Source organism: Camelus ferus, chromosome 11 (assembly GCF_009834535.1).
Source record: "Camelus ferus isolate YT-003-E chromosome 11, BCGSAC_Cfer_1.0, whole genome shotgun sequence".
Taxonomy (NCBI): Eukaryota; Metazoa; Chordata; class Mammalia; order Artiodactyla; family Camelidae; genus Camelus; species Camelus ferus.
Window position 1 is genome coordinate 33,821,931 of NC_045706.1, and position 26,530 is coordinate 33,848,460.

At 41.0% G+C, this 26,530-nt stretch overlaps 1 long non-coding RNA gene across 1 annotated transcript in view; it reads left to right on the forward strand.

Moving 5' to 3' along the window:
• The window catches only part of LOC116667138, a 72,685-nt gene extending 50,621 nt beyond the window's left edge, over nucleotides 1-22,064 (forward strand). The window contains exons 2-4 of the long non-coding RNA XR_004323905.1: nucleotides 15,663-15,863; nucleotides 17,826-18,149; nucleotides 20,853-22,064. This is a non-coding gene — a long non-coding RNA (uncharacterized LOC116667138). The remainder of the gene's footprint in view (nucleotides 1-15,662; nucleotides 15,864-17,825; nucleotides 18,150-20,852) is intronic.
• Nucleotides 22,065-26,530: the final 4,466 nt, after the last annotated feature.

Sequence of the window (26,530 nt, forward strand, 5' to 3'; positions counted from 1 at the left end):
GACTGCAGGATAGAAACTAGGACGGAAACTCAACTCACTCTCAGCAGTATGTCTATTTTGAGAAAAATGAAACTTACTCAGGAGTTGTGATTACTCTAGTTGTTGCCAATATTTATGTGTCTGTGTCCTAAAATACAGGCGTAGGGCTGCCCCTGGCTCAGCCTAGACCAAGGGAGAGTCCTTATTTGCTAGTTGCCAAGAATGAGGAAAGCCACCCTGAAGGGCAGCTTTGGCTGCAAAGTGGTATAATGTGCTAGTTCTCACATTGTCATCAACCACCTGCAGTATCAACGTCACCTGGGAACCCGCGAGAAGTACACATTCTCAGGCTCTGTTCTAGACCACGTGAATCAGAAATTCTAGGGGTAGGGGCCAAGCTCGTTCCACTTAAGTATATGGGGAGGTTGGGAAATGGAGTTTCAGATGGGAAAGCCCCCTTCCCAATGACAACTTAATAGTCATCAACAAATTCCCTTTATCTATACAATTCTTTAAAAAAAACTTTATCGTATAATTTCTGTACAGTAAACTACACATATTTCAGATGTACAATCTGATGAACTTTGATAGATGTATATACCTGTGAAACCACCACCGCTGTCAAGACACCTTGCATCTAGACAATTTATAATCTCAACACCAGTGCGTGGTAGAGCCTGTTCACCCACCTCCTTGTTAGTATGCTCTTAGGAAAGGTGTTTTCGTTGTTGACCTGAGACGGTCTCCCTTGTAGTGTTGGTGTGCTGTGCTCGTAACAGGGGTGATGCTGACAATCATGCCATATGTTTAAAGGCCATTTTCATTTCCTGCCTGTTCCTGATCTTTGTCCATTTACCCATTGAGTTTCTTTTTCCTTACTGACTAACAGAAACTGTTTCAGCATTTGAGGAAATTAAGCCTTTACCTAGTAATGTGTTGAAATAGTATTTTTAAGTTTGTCATTTATCTTTTGACTTTCTAAAGGTGTCTCTTTCATGAAATATATGCTTTTAACATAGTAAAAATTTATTCATCTTTTATACCTTTTGTGTTTTGTTTCATACTTACAACTTTCAGATGCCACAATTAAAAAAAAAAACTCAGGAATTCTCTTTGTCCTGTATGTTACTCTTTATTGCAATATAGTTTTTTTCCAATTCCTTTTTCCTTCCTCAAGTCTCAGTTAAATAATCCCATTCGGTAATTGTTGTAGTAGAAGTCCTTTAGGTCATGTGTAATGTCCTAATCATCACAGTATTAACCTAGTATTCACGCAGATACTTCTACCCAAATGGTCTCTTAAAAGGATAGTTTCTGAAATGACATTCCCATGGGAATATTTGTATGACTGAACAACTGTTTTCATTAGAAATCCATTTGAATATATGTATATTTAAAGGGGATATTTCTTTTTATTTTGATTGACATTTGAAAATTGTTTAAATTATTTTAGTCTATTGACTCAGAGTACATTTGGTTGAAAAAGAAAAGGCAGAGTCAAGAAAACCAATAAAATTCACCTAAGGTATCAAAAAAAAAAAAAAAAAAAGAAAGAAAAAGAAAGAGAGAGAAAGAAAAAAGAAAGGACAGGGTGAAAAGAGACTATTCCAGAGTGAAAAGAAACCATGCCCTGTGTGAATATAAGAGGGCAATTATGTAGCTTCCATGGCACCATGTAGAAGCTGGAAAAGGCAAACAGATTATCTCCTAGAACTCCAGAAGAAATGTAGCTCTGCTGACACCTTGATTTGAATTTGGTAGACCTGTGTAGGACTTCTAACCAACATAGTTGGTTATAACATAATTATCACACTGAGTTTGTGATAATTTGTTACAGCAGCAGTGGGAACCAACACACCAGCTGTCCTCCATTCACCCCTGCAAACATGCATCTCAATTAAGCATGCCCCGCATGTTAACGCAAAACCTGCTCTCCTCTCAGGAATTCTTGCAGAAATTTTGTGATTTCTATTTTTAAACATTTAAAATTTTGACTTACATGGAATTTATTTTAGAGTCTAAAGAGTGAGGAAAGAGGGTCAGCCACCAATGGCATTCTATTCTACTCAGCAAATATTGAGTGTCTGTTGTGTGCCAGGCCGTGGGCGAGAGTTAGGAAATCTGGATGATGCAAACTGAGGATCAGTCAGAATCACATAGCCCCAGAGCGAGTGCTTTCCCTCACAGGAGCTTTTGCTCAAAATACCTATATAACAGAGATAAAAGTGATTCTGAATTTCCAGATTTGGATGAGAGAGTGTTCGGAACCTGGAAAAGGAGGCAGAAAATTGAAAAGCCTAGCCATTCGGCTGAGTGCCTTGGAGTTTCAGGTTCTCTGTCTCCTTATTTCCCTGCCCTTCGTGACCATCAGACCAGGCCTCTTTTGCTTCCCTCTTCTCTCTCTGAAGCCCAGAGGCATGATTAGACCCTCTAGGGCCCTCTACCCTTCTGCGTGGTGGGCACCACCGCACCCTCTACTGTTTCGTTACTTCTCTCCTCAGCCAGAGATGCAGAGGGGATGAATCTGCCAGGGTTGGAGGCTGGATGGTCCAATGGGCATCCAAGGCTTCTCTCCAGGCTGTCGGCTCTTGGGTACCCTTTTCTAATCAGTTCACGAGTGAATCGAGAGACTCGTCAACCCACAGTGGCTGGGGAGTTTCTGAGAGTCCTTTCTTGGCAATTCTTCTTGGGTCTATAATCAGCTTTTCCTTTTCAGTCAACAGCCCGTGTATGGTCAAGCCCTCCAGGTCGTGGCGGATGGCGGTGTCATCGCACATCCTCTGGTACTGCCGAAAGTTGCCGTAGTGCAGATGGAGCGCCTGTCTCTCTGCTGGAGGGAGAGCCTTACTGAATTCTTTCTGGAAGTAATACTCTGTCTCATGATAGTATCATACTGACCTGTTATGGCATAGAGGCAAGCAAGGTCTGAGCAGGCATGGGGGAGGTTACTATTCAGCTCAACAGCTTTCTTAAAATGATTCACAGCGTTTTTCATCATTTCCTGTAGTTCATCATCTTCATTAGTTGAGCACTTTATTGATCTCTATTTGTCTGATTTTTGCTCTGTAGCAGCATCCAATCTGGAGATGTTGGTAGATGTTGTTTGGCACTGATTCTAAAGCCTTGTTAAGTAATTCTATACCTGGGTGCAGAGTGCCTTTATTTTGGTAATATTTGGCTGCACTGCGGAGTACATCTGTTGGACGTGGTGTTTTGTTTGAGGCCTCTTCCACTAACTTGTCTTCTTCTGTTTCTTTCTTGATCTTTTGAAGAGTCAGAGCCAGGAGAACATTAATATACCAGTTGTCAGGATTCAGCTGCATGGCCTTCCTCACAAGGTGAATGGTGTTCTCTGTTGGTGCTTTGTCACCCAGACAATAGAGTGTGATGGCCAGTCTCAAAGAGAACTCTGGGTTGGTAGATGTCTTTTCCAGCGCCTTCTCAAAACACTCAGCCCGTTCGTAATACTTCCCTCCCTATTTTAGAAGCGCCCTTTCCTCTTCACAGTCAATCTCAGGGCATTCAATTTGATAGGAGCTTGCAAACTTCTTGCAGAGATTCTCTACCTTATCGATGTAAACCTGTGCTTCTGGAAGTCTGCCCAGATGATTGTAGACCGTGGGAGAGTTTCCCCCAGGTGACCAGATGTATGATTTTGCCTTGTTGTTCCTGCCTGTGCACAATAAATCCCTCTGCTTGCTCTGCGTGTTCCAGAGCCACTGGGTTCTGGCCTTAGAGGTGTTTAACATTAGCAAACAGATTGTACACAGTTGCTTTGAATTCTGTGTTTAGAAACTCTTCCTGATCACATACTCTGTCTTCTAAATCATCTAAGGAAATTTCTTCATCATTTAAATTCCAGGTAAAATGGCATTTCAGTTGTGGTAAGACATTTTCCATGGAATGTTTGGTGATTTCACTGTAGGGGAAGAAAAGTGAATATTTTGGAATGTGAGAAAGCAGAAGTACAAAGTAACAGGTTTGGAGCATAGGCACCAGACCACTTCTTAGAAGAGGTTAAACATACAGGAAATGCACTACTTTTCAGTCCTTTAGCTAGCTTCAAATACTGGTAGCCCACATCATGAGCCTTTGTGGCCTCTTTGCAGGCTGTTTCAAGTTGTCTCGGAGGAGATGATGGACCAGGTGTGGGGGAAGGATAAATTCTTGTCATACTAATATGAGGAACTGACCCTCATCCCCAAGGACACTGACTAAAAGTTAGCTTAGCAGTCCTGGCCAGACTATTCTATGTCAGGATGCATTCATATTATTCTTTTTTTCCACCCAGATTAGATTCATTCGTAGATTTGACAGAACAGTTAGTTCTTCCCGTTAATCTTTCTAAATGCACGCATATCAGCCCAGAGGCAAAAGAGAGAAAGAGAGAGAGAGAGAGAATGGAAAACAAACATATCCACCCAGATCAGGAGGAGGGGAAAGAAAGAGGAAGAGGGAGAGAGAAGAATTTGCTTTTGGCAAGTGACCATCCCCAAGGGACATGGGCACATTTCTCAGTAAGGAGGAATGGCTCACAAATTCACTCTACAGCCAAATAATGATTTTGACTTTTAATGTTGTATTCAAATCTAATTTGTTTTGTCGTGTTTTTGAATTCTTTCACCACCCCCTCAAAGGTACACAATGTAGCCTCTTCTCACCGATAGCAAGTGAGCATCTCAAGGATGTTTATTAAACATGCAGAAGCACATTAATTGGTGTGAGGAAATGATCAAGCTCTAAGGCTAAGAAAAATGCAGGATATCATGTGTTGTTTCGTATGTAAAATATAATACAACCTTGGGAAAGAATACTCATAATGATAATATAAATAAGAGCTAACATCGATTGAGCACTGATCACATGCCAGGCACTGTATTCTAGGAGCTTTACGTGTATTAACTCATATAATCCTCACAACAACCCTGTAGGGCAGGAGCTATTATTTGTGGATGAGACATGAAATAGCTTGTTCAAGGTCATATAGTTTATTAGCCAGCAGAGGAAGAATTTGAACCCAGGCAGTCTAGCTTCAAAGCCTATACTCTTAACTACTAGTCTAACTGTAGATGGCAGCTATGTAAATATGATTCACTTGTTAAGCACATTTGGAATATACACATCTATTAGTGCGTGTGTATATACATATACTTATCCACAAATGTTTGTTGAACAAATGAATGAACTTATCTGTCTGTCTATATCATTCACTTGGTCAACAGATACTGGGCCAGGTGCCATTTTAGGCACTAGAGACATGGTGCAGAAGAAGACAGACAGGTCCTTTCAGCTCACATTCCAGTGGGAGAAGTGACAGTAAACTACAAACACTGGGACCATACAAGAAAATGTCCTTGCATACTACCCAGTCATGATTCTTGCTGTCCTGATAAAATTAAAATTGAGAGTATTGCTTAAGAGTTACATGAGTAGGTGAGGAGTAGGGTAGTGGGTGGGGTTACTTTAAGGAGGGTAGTTTGAAAAAGACTCTCTAAAGAAGATACATTTAACCTGTGACCTAAATGACAAGAAAGAATGAGGTATTCAAAGATCTGAGTGTGAAAGGAAACTTTACCAGGCATAAACAAGAGCAGCTGCAAAGGCCCCAAGACAAAAATGAATTTGGCATGTTTAAGAAAAAGCAGGTTGATGTGGCTGATACAAGGGAGAGCGTCATGTGAGATAAGTCAGAGAAGGAGTCAGGGACCAAGTCACATGGGGACCTGTCAGGTGGGATAAGGAACCTGGATGTTGTTCTAAGTGACATATAAAACCAATTATCAGGGGTGTGTGTTGGGGGAGACTTTAAGCAGAGGCGTGACTTGATTTTATATATATCTGAACAAGACCATTTTGGCTGCTGTATGGACAGTGGATATTAGGAAGTCAAGTATGGAAGCTGCTAGACCAGGTAGGGAGCTATTGCTGTGGTCCAGGCAAGGAGTGATGGTGGCCAGAACCAGTATGATAGCACAAGAGACAGAACTGAACATATTTGGGGTACATGTTTTGAATGTCAGGTCAACAAAACTTGCTGATGATTGGATCCAGAGTATAAGGTAGAGAGAGAAATTAGAATTACAGCAAATTTTTGACTTGAGCAACTTGATGGACCCTGGTAACACTGAGATGAAGAAGACAACAGGAAAAGAGGATTTATGGAAGATGCCAAGAGTTCTGTTTTGAAACTGTCAAATTGAGAAGCTTATTGGACATCCAAGTGGAGCTGTTAAGGCAGTAGCTGGATATATGAGTCTAGAGTTCAAAGGTCAAGTCTGGGTAATAAATCTGGAAGCCCTGAGCATATCAGTAGTTCTGGAAGGCTTGGGTCTGAACGCCATTACCTATAGGAAGAGTGTAGATGTAGGAGAGAGGGCTGGCCCAGACGGGGCCTGGGGGTACCGTGACATTCAGAGACCCAACAGAGGATGAGGAGCAGCAGAGGCTGAGGAGGAGTGGCCGGCGAGGAAGGAAGAAAAGCACAAGTGGTGCTGCCCTAAGAACCAGTTAAAAAAAATATGTATATATATACTTCAAAGAGGAAGTGATGGAGTTAGTTCTTGAGAAAGAAACTACAAGGAGGACAGAGAAGTGACCACTGGAGTTGGCAGCATGTTAATCATTGGTAACTTCGTGGGTCAAGATGTGTGTCAAGAGTGATGGAGCAAACGCTTGTTTGGAATGAGTTGAGGAGAAAACAGGAAGTGAGCAGACAATTCTAAGAAAGCAGAAGCTTGAGTGGGCACAGCTGGAGATGGCTGAGTGGAGATTATTTTTGAAACTGAGTGATATTAGTGAATGTTTATTTGTTGATGGGACTGACACAGTAGAGATGGAAAAACTGTGATACGAAAGAGCTGATAATTGCTAGAGAGAAGTCTTTAAGTAGGTACAATGGGATGTGAATTTGAACAAAATTATGTTACTTGACTTTTTTTTTAACAATAGGGGTGATTATTTCAAAATTAGGGAAAGGAGGCAAGACAAAGGCATAGAGGCAGGCAGGCTGAAGATCTGGTGGTGACAGATGAGGGTGCTTGCTTCTTAGGGAAGATACACACCAGAATGTTAGCAATACTTTTCATCTTTATTTACTTCTCTGTGTTTCTCTGTCCTCTATCTCTAAGTTTTTGCTGTTGAACATGCATTTCTGAAAACCAAGTAATGTATGTGTACGAGTCCGTGGAATTACCCAATAGTGCCCGTTTGCACCATCATATCTACTCTGCATCCTTCTCCACCAGGCTCTCACCATCAGGACAGGAAGCTCTGTGGTCTCTGACTTCTCAGTGGGTTTGGCCGAAGGGAGACACAAGAGCTCAAAGAGAGGGAACCCCAGTGTCCTTAAGTGTTTACCTCTCGGGCTTCCCCCTGCAGAAACTTCCTCTCCTGAAACCCACGGTTGCTGTCTGCTGGCCTTCTGTTTACAACCTTCTTTTTAAGCTCTCCCTTCTCTTGGCCTTTCAGGCCTAGGGTGTTATTAGCCCCAGAGTATTACATCACCTCTTCTTATCTCTAAACCCAACCCACATCCTTACTCAACTTTCGTTAATTACTCTGCTTGTGATCAACATCTGTTTCCTGCTAGAAACTAACAGACAGAAAAAGAAAGCAAACCTTAAAGAGCAAGACTCCAGGCCTGAGACTGAATCTGCAGATGAAATCACAGCATTCTTTTTGTGACCTTCTGCAGGTTGTTTAGCCTTTCTGAATTTAGATTTTTCGTATCTTTTGTGAGGATTAAGTGAGATACAGAAAATGTGCCTGTAACATTGCCTGGAACATAGAAAGCGTCTGAAAATGTTATTTATTAGTCTTATTATCATTATATGTAACAACTTACATGAATCAAGTGAGGCCACTGACAGGGATTGTCTTATTACTAAATAAGCAGCCCTGGAAAGTGGGCGGTCAGTTTCCCCGCTTACCCACGAGGAACTGAAAGAGCGAGTTTCTTACGCAGTATGACAGCAAGTGCACGGCCCATCAGTTAACCAGCGTGTGTGTGTGTGTGTGTGTGTGTAGTCCCTGCGTGTGTGTTACGCAGTATGACAGCAAGTGCACGGCCCATCAGTTAACCAGCGTGTGTGTGTGTGTGTGTTACGCAGTATGACAGCAAGTGCACGGCCCATCAGTTAACCAGCGTGTGTGTGTGTGTGTGTGTGTGTAGTCCCTGCGTGTGTGTTACGCAGTATGACAGCAAGTACATGGCCGAATCAGTTAACCAGTGTGTGTGTCTGTGTGTGTGTGTAGTCCCTGCGTGTGTGTTATGCAGTATGACAGCAAGTACATGGCCGAATCAGTTAACCAGTGTGTGTGTGTGTGTGTGTGTGTGTGTGTGTGTGTAGTCCCTGCGTGTGTGTTACGCAGTATGACAGCAAGTGCATGGCCGATCAGTTAACCAGTGTGTGTGTGTGTGTGTGTAGTCCCTCTGTGGTCCCTGTGTGTGTGTGTGTAGTCCCTGCGTGTGTGTTACGCAGTATGACAGCAAGTGCATGGCCGAATCAGTTAACCAGTATGTGTGTGTGTGTGTGTGTGTGGTGTGTGTGTGTGTAGTCCCTCTGTGGTCCCTGTGTGTGTGTGTAGTCCCTGCGTGTGTGTTACGCAGTATGACAGCAAGTACATGGCCGAATCAGTTAACCAGTGTGTGTGTGTGTGTGTGTGTGGCTGTACTCCCCGATCCCTTAACCATTAAAACTTTAAACATTAAAATTTTAAACTAGATAATGGCCTATGAAAGTATTTAAGGGTATTATGGGACTATCAGTTGAGCACATTGAGTCTATTTAGCTCTCTCCTCAAATCCTGCTAAAAATGACATTGTTTATGAAGGATTACAGCCAGTACAGAAATAGAAGACAACACAAAGACAATAAATTCTTGGAAACTCTGAAACATCTAGACAAGTAGGCAATTGCTTATACTAAACCTGACAAAGCAAACTCTGTCAGCAGTGAGGGAAATTCAGGAAGCAACCCGATTTATAATGCAAAATTCTCCAGTGGCTTAGAAATTAGTGGCATGAAGTGCCGCAGAAGTGTGTGCATGTGTGTGCGTGTGTGTGCGCGCGTGTGTGTGCGCGCGTGTGTGTAGGGATGAAATGGAGCTAAAAATATGGGGATTGATGAAAAGGTAGCTTAAGAAGAAGTTATACCTGTACACTCTGCCTCTAGTCTTTGCAACTCCCACTCCCCAATCTAGGTAGAAGGTGGTAAGTTTATTCTAGATAGAGGATAAAATAGAGGGGCCTGGGCTGGGGTTATAGGCACAGGTGAAAGTCTGGGGTACTACACTGAAAACAGGAGTGTTAAATTACCGTTTGCAAGTTGAATTTTGAGACCATGTCTTCTTCCCAAGTCAGCTGTAAAAATGCTGCAGCCGGGGTTATTTCTTCCAGGCAAAAGATTAGAAAACAGTAATGGAGGAAATCAAGGAGGTCCAGGAGGAAAAAAAACCTAAAGATAATGAAATCAGGCTGTGTCTCAGTGCAGGTGGTAGTGACGAATACCTTCCTTCCTCATAAGGAAGCTCAGTCACCAAGCCCCACACACGCGCTCCAAGCTTCTGGTCAGTTCTTTAGTGTTTCACTCTTAATTATGAACTGGCATCAAAGGATCCCCAGATCTTTTAGGAAAGTCTCTAACATGGAGGACCACAGCTAAAATAAGCAGTTGAAAAAGTGATCTGCAGAGAGAAGAAGATTTAAAACAACAACAACAACAAACTATCATCAGTAAATTGAGATATTGGAGAAGACATTGCTTCTAGAAAATAAAATCAAATGCTATGAAAAAACAAACATGTAAAGAACTTGGAAGAACTCTTGGAAATTAAAACAACAATTAAGTGGAAAATCTCAAAAGAAAGATTAGAATAGGAAATAGAAAAAAAAAGTCTTTCAAATAGTAGAACAAAGAGATAACGAAAGGAAAATAGTGTATATAAAATAAGAAAATTAGAGGATCAGTCTATGAGTACCAGCATCTGAATAATGAGAGCTCTAGAGAGAAAGCACAAATGAAATGAAAGGAAAAAAAATTATTCAAGAAAAATCCAATAAAATTTCCCTGAGTGAAAGCGGTAAGTTTCCAAATGGCTAAAAAATAAACCTTTACCAAGTACATGATTGAAAACTTTTAGAACACTGGCGACAAAGAGAATTCTACAAGTTCTAGGGGGAAAAATTCATCAAAGACCACATATGGCCTGCAAAGCCTAAAATACTTACTCTCTGGCCCTTTACAGGAAAAAAAAATTGCTGACCCCCATCATAAATGAATTCTGTAAGTCTAAAATGGAGCTTGTTTTTACCCCCAAAACTTTTTCTTCTAGTCCCTATATTCATGAAAGTCCTCTTAATTTACTCAATTAAGCCACCTCATAGACTAGTAAAAATCTGGAGTCACGTTTTATGTTTACTACCTGCCGTGACCAGATTTGCTTAGGGAGAGGTTAGGGATGCCTTGTTCTCTGCTCTCCATCCTGCTGTCAGTGAGCCCAGGACAGCCTGCACTCCTGGTGTGGGAGACGGCCTTGTCCTCGCAGCTTATTCCAGGTGGCTGACAGCTGCTGTGTTGCTGATGTAGCAATTGTTTCCCTGTCGGAATGAACTTTCTGAACTCTCTCTGAAAGTGGCATCCTGCTTTTTCACACGCTACTGTCTGTACATCTGGCCCAGGTGTTGGCATGCTGCGGAGTTACTCTCACTAGACTCAGCAGCTGTCTTTAAAGAATTTATACCACGATGGAAAACAGTATGCAGGTCCCTCTCAAAATTAAAATGAAATGAACTACCACTGGACCCAGAAGTTCCACTGAAGGAATTGAAATCACTCTGTCAAAGAGATACTTGTGCCCTCATGTTCCTTGCAGCGTTTTTCACAATGGCCAACACATGGAGATAATCTAAGTGTCCAGTGACGGATGAATGGGATAAAGAAGTTGTGACCTATAAACCAAGAGAAACCCCAAGGATGGTTCCTGACAAATCTGTAAGCTGTTAAGGAATGTTAATTGCATTACATTGTGGTTACTATGCGGGCCTTTCTGTATTCCTCCCTGACACACCGAAGTAGAGAGATTTCTCTCTCAAGTCTAGTTTGTAAACCTGTTGGACACAGTGGCTGAAATCCCAGCTATTCTTGTTTTGGACTTCAGCTTTAGGAGTCAGTCCAGCCTTGGCCTCTCTTGCTTGTCCAAAGTCTGATGTTAAGGAGAGCGGTCGTCCTGTCGCCTGCTCTTTTCCTTTCAGCACAAATATGAAGTCATTAAAACTGAGAAGATGAAACCACTCCCTTCATACTTCCCAAGAAAGAAACTCAGTAAAATGCTTTGCGAAGACGTGTTCTTTCTCCTGTTGTGACCCTCTGAGGCACTAAGACTCTTGGCCCTGAGCCGGATTCACACAAAGAACTTACTCGGATCAAGGAGGGGGAGACTGGAGAAAAGAGGCAGGACTTTGTACCGGGTTCTTACAGTGTCAGTGTGCCGTCTCTTGTCCCTCATATTTTATAGCACTCCACATTTTTCCAGTTACCTTTGTGGTACAGCTACGTGAGACTGGGACATTTAAAAACAAAAAAACCAAGAACAAAACAAAACAAAACAAATCAGGGGATATGCTCCCACAAGGAGAGTGGGAAGGGGGCTCATATTTGTGTAAAAATAACCATAGAGTGAAAGACACTGGGGAAGTTCCAACTGCAGGTTGTCCTTTCTTTACTTGGAAGATGAGTGAATGAATGAAAGAAGGCATCTTCCCGTCCCAACCTAGTCATATCCCTAAACTCGATCATAAACAGCTGAGGTTGTTTTAAATATTTCCCTCCATTTAAAAATAATCAGCAGTAATTTGTCTGTGAGTGTTTTCTCTGTTTTGTCTGTGTTTTTCTGAACAGCTGAGGGGAAATTCAGGGAAGCTGAAATGAGAATAGATATTTTGTCCATCCGTGCAACCATCGATCCATCCATCTCTGTATATTCATTAACTCACTCAGTCAATATTGATTGATTTTCAACCAACGTGTGAGACACTGTTCTGTACCTTTCATGTTCAAATATCATATCATGTTCAAGCTGACGTTCATTGATCCTTAACTATGTGCCAGAAGCTGTTTTAGCTGTTGGACATTAACTATGATATATATTGTGATTATCCTTTTTTTTTAAAGAGATCAGGACATAGACTCAAAGGGATTAAATAACTCGCTGAAGATTGCACACTTGCAAGTGGTGGATTTTTGCTTCAACCCCAGTAGTCTGGCTCCAGAACCAGGGACAGGACTGGGGTGAGGTGAGTAGGGCACCTAGGGAATAAAATTTAAAGAGACACTTGCTGTCAGGATGGTGTCAGTGTTGACTCTGCACTAGTACGACCTTGAGACTGAGTGTCTCCTTAAATGACGTGCCCTAGGTCCCTCACTCTCTTATTCTGCTTTATCTGGACACTGCCTAACACCTACATTTTTAAACTCTACCCTTTACAGATTAACATTCTCTACAAAATGATACTGTGGAATAGAGAGGTCACATTTTGAACTGAGCTGGCATTGCTGTCACAAAAACTGTGTAGTTGAGGGTTTAAGATAATGTAGACATAAATGAAGTCACAATATAATCTCCATATGTTGTAGTTAGAGAGCTATCGTGAAAGCATCTGGTATACCTCGGCATAGAGTCATCAAGTCATTTGGTAGCCTTAGAGCTAGAATGAAATGTAAGTGGATCACTGAGCAAAACTCTCTGTACTGAGGCCTAAAAGAATAAAATAATTTGTGCAAAGAACCAGAATTAGCAAAAATGAAACTAGATCACTAATTTCTTAATTCCTAGTTTCACTAAGTATCTTGAATTTAATTGTATATTAGTCAGGGTTCAGTGAGAGAAGAAGAGCCATTAGGAAGTGTATATTATATGTATTTTTTTTTATAGGAATTTGACTTTATGTGACTGGGAGCTGGTGAAGTTGTCTCTGGGAGACTCTTGTCTTTGTGTCTGATGCTGGGGCTTCAAGTCCACAGGGAGGCAGTAGAGGAGGGAAGATGGATGGGATGTGGGGAGAGCAAGGACAGGCCAGAATCACAGCACTGCTTCATCCCCCAACAATGGTCAGGAGGCCAAGTTAGCTCTTACTGCCTCCAGCCTTGATGATGAGGGGCCCGCAGGAGAAGCTGGTGCCCTTCACCATGGAGCCAACCACACACCTGGCCCAGGACTTGGAGACACTGAAGGAGGATCCAGAGGAAGGTGGAAACAGTTGCAGGCCTGGCATACCAAGGGCTTGAGCCAGGAGATAAGCAACAATGTGCCCTGAGCTACAAAAACACCTGCCTTGCCCTTCCAAGCATAAAAAGCAAATGATTGCTTCTTTTCCACCCTTCAAATCTCATGCAGAATTGTCTTCTGACTCAACCTGGCTGGAAACATACAGAGAAGGAAATTCTGGGCAAGATAGTTCAGTCTTGGGCCATGACAAGAGACTGGGTAAGGATGGGGACCGAGGCCCCCAGCAGGATTTGTCATTCCGTCTGATGGAGAGGCAGTGACTTCCCCGAGGATAGACGTTCTTGGAGTTCTCTTCCTCTCAGAACCCACATTGATACAGAATGACTTCATTTGTTGGTGCTGCTGCTATTGCCAGAAGCAGCTTCTGGTGCTATGACTTCTTCAGTCATCATCCCAGAAATCAAGAATGTGTTTTATTCTTCAACCTTTCCTTGAGATGAAAAGGCATTGAATCTTGGGAGGCATGGCCCAAGGCTCAGATGACAGTGATTAAGTTGGATAAAGATGAGGCAGCGCTCTAAACTGGGGGTGGGTTGGGGTCTTTGTAATGCGTCGACTTGGCTAGATGAGCCGAGTCCTTCATATTCACAGAGCACCTTGAGGAAATGGCTCCTAGTGTTACTCACTCTGCCTCCTTTTACTTCAAATTCGTGTTGCTACTACAGATGTTGCTACTCAGGAATATCTTACTGAACATCCCAAACATGCCATCTCTGTCTATACATTGGCTAAACTTTTTGACTAAATTATCAAGAAAGTCCTGCCAATTGTGGCTTCCTCCTCTCTTTAGTAGGCGCCTCGCCCCTCCCCACTTTACAATATTTCTCTTAGCAGACCTCTTTTCTGACTGTCAAAGATGTGATTAGTCATTCTCTCTGTTTCCTCAGAGTCTTTCTTGATAATATAAAGAAGCATGGGTAAATTGAGGCAGACATGGTTTCTTAAACAAAAGACAAAAAGCACTAACCATGTAAGAAGTCTTGGTGGCAAAACACCTGCTAGGGTTTATTATAAGCTGGAGAATGCTGTGAAGGTTTAAATGAAGGAGTGATCATGTTATAGTCTGTGAGGCATAAATGGTTAGAAGACGTTGCTACAGAAGCAGCTCTTGGATGGTCCTTGAGGGATGCTGGACTGTTACTGGGGAGGGAGCAATGCTGGAGGCGTACAAAGAGCTACATAGTAATATAAGAGCAATGAAGGCTTGACTGGGGACCAGAGAGCATTCCATTTGGCTGCATGTAATTGTTTAGAGCTAGACAGGAAAGTTGGAAGCAAATGTGGGAAGCCTTGAATCATCCATCAAAGGCATTATAAGATTACTGGCCTTCATAGAGTGGGTAGTATGGCTAAGCCACGATGAGCAGAAAGTTTCATCTTGAGTATCAACTCCCATGAGTTGGTAGCAAAGGACTGGAATGGTTTGCTGGGAAGGATTCTGAGCTCATGTCTGCATCGTGGGAAAAATGCTGCAATCAATTAATAGTGTCTGGCAGGTCACTGGAAGGAGTAGTGGTGTAGTATAGAGGGTTTGGATAAATTACTTCCATGGGCCCTTCTAGTTACAAGACACTAAGATTCAATGTACCTGAAAAGCATATGTTTTTATTGAAGACATCATTTGTTTCTCTGTTTTTAAGGTTAGTTTCCATTTTTATTTTGTTGAAAGTATAATATTCATACAGTTGATTTGGTCTTGAGTATCTTAACTCATCGAAATTCTGTTACAGTAAGAAGAAAGTGAAAGAGAGAGGAAAAAAATTGGAAAAGACCGACTTAAGTTGAATGAACTGTCTAAAGGTGCCCATAGTTTCCTTTCTCTCTGAGCTTGTATGTATTGCATTCTCTTCTGCAAGTGAAGGATCACGTTGCCTAGTGCCCACTCCCTTTATTCTGCTTGCCACTGAAAGAGACCTGCTTGACACAGTCACCAGGCCTCACCTTTTAAAGACAAGCTACAGGCAAAAAAAAAAAAAAAAAAAAAAAAGCAAAGGAAACACTTAATTTGTCACACAAAGGATGTATTGGTTCTGGAAGGTGCTTCTCTTCTCAGCTGCCAATTTAAAAAAGCCTATATTTTAGTTAATAGCTCAATTCTTCAGATATCAAACATGTTAGAGACAGTAAAGTCTACAAAGTCAATGGACTGGGAGAAATTGTGTGCATGGGTATCCTTTCAACCATTCAAATTCAAAATAGCAAGACATGGGTTCTGGTTCTCATATTTTTTCCTCTTGAGGTCTTAAGTTTTTCTAGAACTAGAATGTGGTATTTTAAGGGTCTAACTACCTAAAGTCATAATAGTAATTGCTATATCAAGGCATGCCAGGGGGAAGTCTCAGCTTGCCCCCTCTTTCCCCATCTCATGCACCCCTCCGCACACTCTCTTGCATCTTCAGAAAACAGAACAATGGTCAATACAAAATACTCTTGGGAAAACCTGCTGGATGTCACACATGAAAAGAATCTATGTAAGTGCAGTTACCTGGACGCAGGAGTCATGAAAACACGCCTCCTCGGGCTCATCTAAGCACTGTGGGGAGCAGATTTAACGTCAGCGTAGAATGCTGCCTCACCAGAATAGGAGAAGCGTGACGGAGGTGGGTGTCCTGCCCATGACTGGGGGTGGGGGGAGGTCTGCCCATTGACTCAACACTCGTGTTTATTTAAAACATGTCCTGAACCTACACAGTATGCCTGAGCTGCACGAGGAAGATGAAACAGGAGGTGTCCTGAGATCAGGGAGCCCCTGGCGTTAGTGGAGGAAGTGGAAACACACGATGTTAGATGTTAATAGCTGAATGCAATGCGAGAGTGGTCGCCACTGTGCCTGGGGGGGGGGGGGTGTCCTGGGGGGTCTCTGGGGGCAGGAACTGGCCAGAGCTGTGGAAGATATGTCAGAAGTGAATCCTCAGCCCTCTGAGCTCCAAATCAGGTCAAGAGGTTGTCTTTAATAGTCACTGCCACAGAAACACCCTCAACATCCAAATTTAGGCACCAGAGTTTCATCTAAATGATGGAATATTGCAGTTTTTAAACGTTCTAAGTTTTATATATGTAAATAAATATATATTTACACACATGGATATATGTTGTGTATATGTATATGTTTTTAATGAACAAGAGAAATACTCCAGAATATAAAGTAAAAAATTATAATAGGATAAAATATATGTGTTACATATATATACGATATATATAATAAGAGTATGATCCCAATGATGTATTTCTAGCATGACACTTACAGCCCAGCTGGGTGTTTTCTTTCCCCACGTTTCTGGGTAGAGCTGACTCACCCCTGTCAGTCCGCCACAGGCTGTAGGAGCCCCAAGGTTCTGCCGGAGATTTCTGCCGCTTCCCGCTTCCCACGGGCTTCAGTGTTTATGGGCTCCCAAGTTCCTCCTTCCGGGAATGCCTTGTTCATGCTGCTTGTTTTGACCTAGATGTGAAATTAACACCTCTGCAAAGTGCTCCCCCAAATAATCCATTCACACAGTGGAAAACAAACACCAAAAAAACAGACAAAGCAAAAAAGTCAGGCCATCGACCTTCCTCCCACCTCTGAGCCCCTTTTGTTAGAGGACATCCAGCCCCCACGCCCCATCTGTCTCCCTGTACCCAGGGACGAGATGTCCTCCCATGCTGAATTCAGAAAATATACCAGCTTATTTTTCTCAAAAAAAAAAAAAAAAAAAGAGAAAAAGAAAACAAATATGAAGAAGGAAAATAGACCCCCCTTTCCCAAGAGAAATTGTGGTGCGAGTTGTTACTTTAATTTAAAAAGGAAAATTCAACTCATTCCACAGTAAAATGGTAGTGGAATCTCTGTGCTCTGAGACTGGATGAATTTTTTTCTTTGTGGTTTTCTGTATTTTCTTAACTTTCTGTGTATTCCTTTTCAAATAAGAAATACAAAAGAAAAATGGTGGTGTTCCTCAAGCACTCACTTCTGAAGGGGGTGTGGAAACCTTTTTGGGGAAGGAAGATGGACTTGTCATAGCCCAGCTGGGAAGGGGCTATTGAGCTGGCCAAGCCCGCCCCCTTGTGGAGAAATGAGATAGCACCTTCCACTCCCCCAGGATCTGTTAAAATTGTTCCTTGCAGAAAAAGCGCCTTGACATTGGTCCTGACGATGATCTTTTTTGGATATAACACCAGAAGCACAAGCACTGAGAGCAAAAATACACAAATGGGCCTAAAATGAGAATCTCTCAGGTGAGATGGTATGAGATTCAGCTGCCAGAATGGTCCTGGCTCACTCATTTGAGGAGACCCAAATCAGTTATAGAGATGAGGATCCACAAAAATATTTGTTGGAGGCCTGCACAGCCTCGGGATGGCCCTGCAGCTAAGGCACGGGTGGTTATGCTTGCCATTCGCTAGACAAGAAAATTGAGGCTTCAGAGAGTTAAGAAACCTTCACTAATGTCCCCCAGGGGAGCTGAAATTTGAATGTCATCTTTGACTTCAGAGCCCATGCTGTTAGCATTACACGACACTGTCCTTCTGTTGTTTTCTTCTCTCTTCCTTTTCTAATTTCAGTGTCTATTCTTTCTCCCCAGACACTCCTAAGGGTGGAGCAGTGCGTGGAGCAGTGCGTGGAGCAGTGCGTGGAGCCCTGTAGATTTCCCCACCCAGTGAGAATCTCTGATCCCCAGGACTCCCAGCTGCTCCAGAACGGGAGCAGCTGTTGAGTCAATGGAGGCCTGAGTGGAGATGCTGAGATGTTCCCAGATACCAGACACCTCCTGACTAATAGGTCTGAGATGGATGAGAGAGACCGAGGGGAGAGAGGAGGACCATATGACCATAATTTTCTGATGGAAATACTGGGTTCTAAGCCTGGAGATTTTGTTATTCAAGTTTGTTACCCACGTCTGTGCAAAGTGAGTAATTTTTATTGATCAATTTCACTGAATTATAAAAAGTCATACAAAGTTCTTTTCCTTAGCTTTGTAAAGCAGGCTTGTTTGCAATGAGCTCCAGCAATGACAGGCTTTCACTAAATGTAACTGGTTTCATACCCCTACTGTCACCAGTGTTTCCCAGGTCACTCCAACTTGGAGTCAAAACCAGGGTCTCTGTATAGAAACAGAGGAAAGAAGCAAAATCCTGTTTCTCTGGCTCCATTTCCACTCACAGTGGTAGAATCCAGCCCTGCCTGAGCCAACCCCCACTCCCCAAATATGTCTGGGAGCTCCCTGGAGTGTCCATGGGGTTTCTTCTCCCTGCTCCACGTGCCATGGTGACACTTCTGCCACTGCTCCCTCCAAAGCCCAAGCCAAGTCTGGCACCGGCTGCTCTGGTCCTTGGCCAGGCCTCCTGCTCCCCAGCGAAGTGGGAAAAAGTTTTGCAATGGGTCTTTACATGTAGCCAGGTCACCACGTATGGAAACTGTGGTGATAGAGGAGATTTAACGTACTTTTACCTATGCACGTGCCTAGGAGGAGGAGGGAGGGAAGGCAGAGCTAGAACAAAAAATACTCCTAGAGCCTCCTCTCCCTTTCACACTGAGCCATGTTCCTCAGATCAAATTTGTGTTCTCCCGTTCTCTCTTCCCTTCCCTTCAGTCCTTTCCCAAGAGGCTCCTAGTCATTTCTGCAAATGGCCCCTAGTAGGGCACCACCCCAGACAGTGACACACCAGTAACAACTGGTGCCTGAGTACCCTAATGGCACAGTGAATCAAAGAGATTCAGCTTAGTACTACTTAGGTTTTAAAGCTGAGATCCAGCTTCTCTTGCCTAGACACACACACACATACACACACACACAAATCATACACATCAATTCACACACACACACAGCACACACACTGATTTTTTGAAATATTTCTATCTTTAATCACTCTTGACATCTGCTTGTCACCCACTGGTCTCACCCTCCTGACCTTTCACAGGATGATGGAAAATGTGTGTTTGTTTACAGCATCAAATCAGATAAGTAAAGTCATCCTAATTGATTTTTGTCCCATTGACACAATTTTCTGAATGAGCCATAAAGAAATCAGTAGACATTTTGGTGCCTCTGACCCTATCATAAAAGTAGGAAAGTAGGGTGGCAGTGGGTGGAGATATATTGAGAATAGCAGAAAGAGATAGGTAAATGAAGATTGAGAACCAGTTTGGGCTGGGCTTCAAATCAATTGACAATACGGTGAAGATGCTCCAAACCATTGGACTGATTGAGCACAGGCAAGGTGCTCTGTGCTAGATCCCTGTGGCACCTACAGCAGTTTATCCCAAACTTGGTCAAACATATCAACTGTGGCAGACATCTTTGAGATAACTGGGAGGTTTGAGTATATACTGGTATGTGATATTGCTAGTTTGTTAGATTTCATAATGGCATGGTGCCTGTGTTTTTAAAATACAAGTACTTAGTTAAAGATGCAGATTAAAGTGTTTATGTGTAAACTAAGACTGCAATTATGTTGTGGATTATTGATGTTGGATGATAGATACATGAGGAAGATACTTTTTAAAATTTTGTGTATGTTTGAAAATTTCCAGAATACAAAGTTTTGTATAGGGATGGCAGATAAGTTACACAAGGGGTTTTATAAGAACAAATAGGTAAATCAGGGAAGGTCTCACTAAAAAGATGACATTGGAGCAAATACTTGAATGATATGGGGAAGGAAGTTTTAAGGATCTCTGGGAAAGAACGTTCCAGGCCAAAGTAGGAGCTACTGCAGAGCCCTGAGGTAGGAGTATGGAAAGGGAGTAATGTACTCTGAAGAAACTGGGCAAAACTGTGAATAAGAAATCAAAGTATGATGACTGCTAGCTTCCCTTCAGCTTTATAGATAATAATAATGTACTTTGTTGTGTCCTATGCAATATAACATTTCGTACAATATCATAATGCCAATTAAGTTGTGGCATTGTTTTAAGACCAATCATTCAGTCTTTAAAGATACTGAATATTTTAAGTGTAGACATTATGATGTTTTCAGAAGTTAAAAATTACTGCAGCTTTCCAAACTCGAAAAGTCCACTGAAACATCCTGCAGGTTTCAATTTCTAATAAGGTAATGTCAGTTGCTATAACCCACATAAAAAGCACAGCAGATTATCCCCAGCCCTGTTGATAGGTTCATTTCTTCCTATGACCTTCATATGAAACTATTGCCTTGGAGTTCCCAGCACCCATCTCAGTCCCTGGCTGGGCCTAAATTATCTGTCTTTCTGGCTAAGAAAGCCGCTTATCAGTGACCTGAGGGACTTTTAACCAAAGGTAGTCCGTTTCCCCCTTGGCATTTTTGTCTGTTTCATTTGTTATTTATTTTCTTTACTTTTTTCTTTTTCTTTATTTCCCTTTTCAGTTTACTTATTTTTTCTTTATTTTTCTCATTTTTCTTTTTTTAATCCTCTTTTTCTTTTTTTCTTTATTCTTTTTACTCATTTCCTTTTCACTTTGTTATTTGTTTAGTTTATTTTTATTTTTGTCTGGCATTGTTTTTAACTGAAGTGTAATTTACAATGTATTAATTTCTGGTGTACAGCATAGTGATTCAGTTCTCTCTCTCTATATATATATATTCCTTTTCATATTCTTTCGGCATTGTGTTTTGATCCCATTATAAAGACCAGTTCATCAGGTGAACTTTGAGCTGATTTGTTTTTGAGGCAGTTCGGACCAAGCTTCTCACCAGCTCTTCCCAAATGTAAGCTGACCTTAGGACGCCTTAACTCCAAGCTCAGCAGTGAGTCCGACTTACTGCAGGGCCCGTGAGCCATCTCTCCTGAGGAGACTCAGATTCACACGGTCTCCTCCAGACCATGGAGACCCGTGGGCAAGGGTGACTTGGCTATGGTGAAGTTGGCCAGCCCATCCCGACTGGGAAAGCGATAGCTGTGACAATCACTGACAGGACTCAGCAGACTCCTCCAACATCCAGAGACTATGCCGCAAAGCAGGAATCACGAAGGCTTGGATCATCCCAACATAGTTAAATATTAGAAGTGACGGCAGCTGAGGAAACTCTCCGCCTCGTTAGGAAGGACACTAGTGGAGGAGAGGCGTTTGAGTACCTCGTGGCTCACGGCAACAGGAAAGCAAACAGGCTGAAGGCAGATTCCAGCAGAAAGTGTGCGCTGTGCAGACGGCCACCAGGAGGGTACTGTCCATGGGGATTTAAGGGCAGAAAAGCTGCTGGTGGATGCTAACCTGAACATCAAGATTGCAAACTCTGTCTTCAGCGACAAATTCACCTTTTACAACAAGGCAGGTACTTTCTGGGGCAGCATGCCTCACGCTGCACCACAACTCTTCCAGGGAAGAACCCCAGGAAGTCCTGCTGATTATACTGGCCAATGGATTCTTGCCTTCTGAAGGAAGGAAACTCAAGGAGTTATGAGAGCGGGTTCTGAGCAGAACAGGACACCTATTCTTGTCAATGTAACGTGAGTATCTGCTCAGGAAACGTCTCATTCTCAATCCCACCAAGACAGACACTTTAGAGCAATTTGTGAAGGATCATGGGTTACTGTGGGTCATGATATGAGGAATTAAAGCTCTACACTGAGCCACTCTCTGACTACTGGGACCCTGGGCAGACCGAATTCATGGTGTCCAAGGTTACACATGGAGAGAGAGATCGGGACTCACTGATAGGCCAGACATAGGAGGTAACGTTCCAGCATCTGCTCCTGGGTTTTGAGATCCAAGCAGAAGGGCAGAAGTGCTGTTCCTGGCAGCACTATTTACAACAGCCAGGATATGGAAGCAACCCTTTTACCCATCCGTAGATGGATAAAGAAGGTGTGGTATATGTAGCCATTATTAAAAGCCATAAAAAAGAATGCACTTCTGCCATTTGCAGCAACATGAATGGACCTAGAGAATATTATGCTTAGTGAAATAAGTCAGACAGAGAAGGACAAATATTATATGTCACTTATATGTGGAATGTAAAAAATAATACAAGTGAATGTATATGCAAAACAGAAACAGACTCACAGATATAGGAAACAAACTAGTGGTTACCAAAGAAGAGAGGGCACATTAGGGGTTTGGGACTAAGAGATACAAACTACTACGTATAAAATAGATTAGCAACAAAGGTATAATGTATAGCACAGGGAATTACAGCCATTATCTTGCAATGACTTTTAATGGAACATAATCTGTATAAATACTGAATCACAATGCTGTACACCTTAATATTATAAATCAATTGTAACTTCAATAAAAAAAGAGGGAATGGAAAATTGAAACAGAAACATATGGTACTTTAGAAGTACTGTAACTCATAAAAGTGACAAACTTCAGACCACACCCTGATGTGCATCCCAGCTCAAATTCTCTTAACACCTGTCTGCTCAGACTCGCATGTCTTTTTTTAACAGCTTTATTGAGATATAATTCACCTACCATAATATTCACCCTTTTCAAGTACACAGTTCAGTGATTTTTAGTATATTCATTGAATTGTATAGTGTGTAACAATCCCGCTAATTTATTTAATTCCAGAACATTTTCGTCTTCCCCCAAAGAAACTTTGTACCTATTAACAATCACTGCCCACTTCCCCCTTGCCTCTGTCCCTCCCAATCTAATCTATTTTCTGTTTCTAATGATTTGCCTATCTGGAAATATATGACTAGAATTATACAATATGTATAATTAGGAATGACTTCTTTCACTTGGCATGATATTTTCAAGGTTTGTCCACGTTGTGGCATATATCATTACAGCGTTCCTTTTTATTGCCAAATATCTTTCTGTTGTACAGATATATCACATTTTATCCATCCATTCATCAGCTGAAGGATATTTGTTGTTTCTATTTTCGGGGTACTATGAATAATGCTGCTATGGATATTCATGAACAAGTTTTTGTTGCGCACATCAGTTTCCATTTCTCTTGGGTATATACCTAGGAGTTAAATTGCTGGGTCATGTGGTAACTCCACATTTATTTAGCCTTTTGAGAAACTGCCAAATTCTTTCCCCCTGTAGTATTTCTTGAAGTGGGATTATCACATTGTGATTAGGACCAAACAATTACGTTTACTGAATGCTTGTTACAGGGCAGGGACCATCTTAATATTTTACATGAATATTCTCTGTGCAACCTGCTCAATAATACTATGAGTGCCTCATAAGAGGCTCAATTTATAAATGGAGAAATTCATGAATAATGATGTTATGTACTTTGCCTCACATCACATACTAGGCAGTGTCCCCTTGTAATCTGGGATACAAACATTGCGCTCTTAACAAAATTAAACCTCTCAAATGGCAAGTGTGTGGTATTTCTGTTATACTTAGTGTACATATTCAAAAGAAACTTTGTCATAAAAATGCCACTAGCTTCAGTATAGCCTGCAAAGTACTTATTTAATAGAACTCTGTCTTCATAAACATACTAGTGTCTTCATAAACACGATTTGAGAACTATTATTCTGACAAAACATTTTAAAAATTATCTTCTCAAGTTAAGTAAATTATAAATTTTAAACATCAAAGTAACTTAGAAAAAAGTTACTTTAAAAAAAGAATAAAAGGTTAAAACTTAGAGTACATGCTGGCAATTGTAAACTTCTACTTTCAATAAATTTACTTTCAGTCTATACACTGGGCATAAATTATTTTTAAATCTCAGAAATGTGTTCAATCAGATGACTTAATGAACAAAAATAAGTCAGAAGTACACAGAATCCTAAAAAAATCAGGGTATAAAATTTATATAAAATTATGTATAAAATGTTTCATTATGTAAAAATTAAATAAGCATATGTGTGTAGAAAATAGGTCCACAGAGATATATAGAAAATTTACCAAAGGTTTTCTCTTTGTGAGATTATTGTAGATTTTTGTTTGTTTTAGTTATTCTCATTTTCTGTTTTTTACAGTTAACTTGGATTACATGTGGAATTACAGGAATATTACTTAGGTAATTAAAAAAACAGTGATAATAACAGATAACAAATGAGTACTTAGTATTTTCTGGACAATGTTTAAATACTTCTCATGTACTTTAAAATTTAATACGTGGGGCTAAATAACTCATTTAAAATCCTTAACAACCCTATTAGGTGAGTTCTCTGATGATTCCCATTTTGCAGATGAAGAAATGGAGGGAAAGAAAGGCCCCATAAACATCTGGAAAGTAAACAAAAATTACTAAAAGATGCAGTAAAAGTTGTAGAAAAACCTGCATTGTGCCCACCAAATTACTAGTGCTTAAAAAAAAAATCAGTTACTGGAAATATTGTTTTTGGCCCAAAGTTTTGTTTTAACATTGTGTTTTTGACCAACTCATCTGAAATTGATATATCTGGGGTGAGATAAGGAACATTGGAAATGGAGAAGCAGGTTTCCTTGAGAAGGTATTGTTTGAACCAAATCTTAGTAGATGATCAGATGTTCATCAAGCTGTCAGGTTGGGGGTTGGGCGTCAGGGATAGATGAAGGTATTCCAAGTAGAAGACACAACCCATAGAAGAGGTGCCCTCTTAGAGTCTGCAAACTGTTATACATGGCTGGAATTTAAGGTCTGAGGGAGTGTGTGACCAGAAATGGGACTGGAGACATTAGCGAGGGCAGACTATTGAGGACCCTTGCATGTTCCGAGTCTAGACACCATAGAGGCAGGCAGATACCCTCCCAGAGTGAAGCAGAAAACAATGGTGGGGGTGTGGCACTTGGAAGAACACAGGCCTAACTGAAACTGACATCAAAAGAAGAGATGAATAGAAATAGGTTACAATTATGAGGCAGTGAGTAAGAACTGGCTCTTTGGCATCAGGCGATTTGAGTTTGAATGCTACCTTCATGACCTTGGCTTCTATATCCTCATATACAGAAGAGGAAACATAGCTGTTGAATGGTTAATGATTTAACAAGATAATGAATGTAAACTATTTAGTATTGTATCTGGCACATAGTAAGGGCTCAAAAATGGCAGCCATTAGCATTTTTAAACAGGTTTATTGAGGTATAATTGATGAGGATTAAACCATACATATTTAAAGTATACATGTTGATGAATTTTGACATGTATATAAAGCCATGAAACCATAATCACAATCAAGATAATTAACATATCCATTCCTTCCAAAAGTTTCCTCACCCCTCCTTTGTAATCCAACCTGCTCTTCTGCAAAAATTCCTTCCCCAGGCAACCACTAATCTTCTTTCTGTCTACATAGATTAATTTAACTTTTATAGAACTTTCTATAAATGAAATCATACCATCTGTACTGTTTTTGTCTGTCTTCTTTCACCTAGCATAATTATTTTGAGTTATACATGTTGTTCTTTGCATCAATGGCTCATTATTTTTTATTGCTGAGTAATATTCCTTGGTGTGGATATACCAATTTGTTTTTCCATTTACCTTTTGATGGGCATTTGTGTTGTTTCCAGTTTTTGCCTATGACAAATAAAGCTGCTGTAGTCACTTGTGTACAAATACTTTCATTTCTTTTAGGTAAATACTTAGGAGTAGAAGAGTTGAGTCATATGGTAGGCATATATATCTCACTGTGGCTTTAATTTGCATTTCCTTGATGACTGACGATGGTGAACATATTTTCATGTTTCTTTGCCAGCTGTATAGCTACTTTGATGATACATCCAAGTCTTTTGCCCACTTTTGACTGGGTTTTTAGTCTTCTAATTAAATTATAAGGAGCACATCTTACCATTTAACAAAATTTTTTAAAAACAGCTTTATTCAGATATAATTCGTATACCAGGCAATTCGCCCATTTAAAGTATACAATTAAATGGCTTTCAGTTTATTCACAAAATTATACAACCATCACCACAATTAATTTTAGAACACTTTCATCACTCCCAAAAGAGACCCTGCACCCTTTAGACATCAATGTACATTCTCCTCATCCCCCACCACCACCCTTAGGCAGCCACTAATCTGCTTTCTTTATCTATCAATTTGCCTATTCTGGATGTTTCATGTAAATGGGTGTGTGTATGTGTGTGTGAGAGACTAGCTTTTTTCACTTACCATAATGTTTTCAAGGTTCATCCATATTGTAGCATGTATCAGTACTTCATTTTTTAAAATTATGGAATAATATTCCATTGTACAGATATGTCACATTTTATTTACCAGTTCCTGAGTTGATGGACATTGAGTTGTCACTACTTTTTGGCTTTTATGAATAATTCTCCTATGAACATTCATGTACAAGTTTTTATGTGGACAAAAGTTTTCATCTCTTGGGCATATACACAGGAGTGGAATTGCTGGGTCATAGGCAAAGTCTTGTTTAGCCTTTTTAAAAACCGCA